This window comes from Plasmodium inui (genome assembly GCF_000524495.1).
Source record: "Plasmodium inui San Antonio 1 unplaced genomic scaffold supercont1.78, whole genome shotgun sequence".
Classification (NCBI taxonomy): Eukaryota; Apicomplexa; class Aconoidasida; order Haemosporida; family Plasmodiidae; genus Plasmodium; species Plasmodium inui.
Genome location: NW_008481912.1, coordinates 23,004 through 24,168, shown reverse-complemented (window position 1 = coordinate 24,168; position 1,165 = coordinate 23,004).

Sequence of the window (1,165 nt, the reverse complement as noted above, 5' to 3'; positions counted from 1 at the left end):
TCACTGAATTGCTCCTCAGTCACTGCTACCTTGCTTTTGTGTCATTGTGTTTGATCTTTCTGATGTTCTTTCATCATTTTATTGTCCACTTGCTTGTTCATTTATTTATGCTTCTATTTACGATTTTATTTACTCTTCTATTTACTCTTTTATTTACACATTTGTTGATGCATTTGTTTATGATTTTTTTTTTTACTCATTTTCTTTACTTATTCGCTTACTCATTTATCCACCACCCGCTTCTCCTCGCACGTTTCTTTTGGAAAAAGGCACCCCAATGCTAACACACGAGGGAAGCGAAGAGCTCGCCCCTCTGGACTGTTTCCCGTGCTCCCCCCTCGAGCAATCCCCAGGAAGAGGTCAAATGGGTAAAGATACCCAATAGCCGTTCGCGAGTGGCAAGTCCAAAGGATATCTTCCCTGATGGTCGGCTAAGCTGAGACAAATCCGGCTAGCACCCCAGTCGAGTGTAACTAATATGATAAACACGTACCAATGCGCACCAATACATTCTCGTCGCCATCTGAAAAGAGGTTACCTCGGCGAAATACCCATCTCCTTGTTGCACAGTGGATACAGAAACGCCACCAGGTCGTACTCCACTACGCGAATTTATTTTTACAAATTTGCAGATCGAGCCGTAGGGACATTTTTAAAGCTCAACCCAACTCCAAATTTTACATTTTAAGGGGGAAGTAAGCCATATGTGCCTGCGCTTCCCTCCCTCCCCTTGGTGAAAAGAAAATGAACATATCTTTTCTGTGACTATTTCGAGTGTAGGGAGTGTAACGTCGAGGTAGTAAGACAGAGAGAGGGAAAAACTGCTCTGTCAGAGGGGGCACAGAGAGACGTGCAAAAAATTGTTGCACATGAATGCTTAAGAGAACAGCCGCGCATACGTGAGAGGGGAGAAAAATCACACCCAGGTGACGCATCGACAGAGTTATTGATCTGGCGCAATTCCGTTTGACCATGCACGGGAAGGCAACAAAGAAAATAAAGACATCTCCCCTGAAGGTATTTTCATACCAGTTCGATAGAACAAAGAGGAGGAAAAAAAAAAAAAAAAAAGGAAATGGACTCTAAACGAGAGCATTTCATAGGACAAAAAAAAAAAAAAAAAACCCAAAGAAACATGCGCACATTGAATTATCCCACAGCGTTT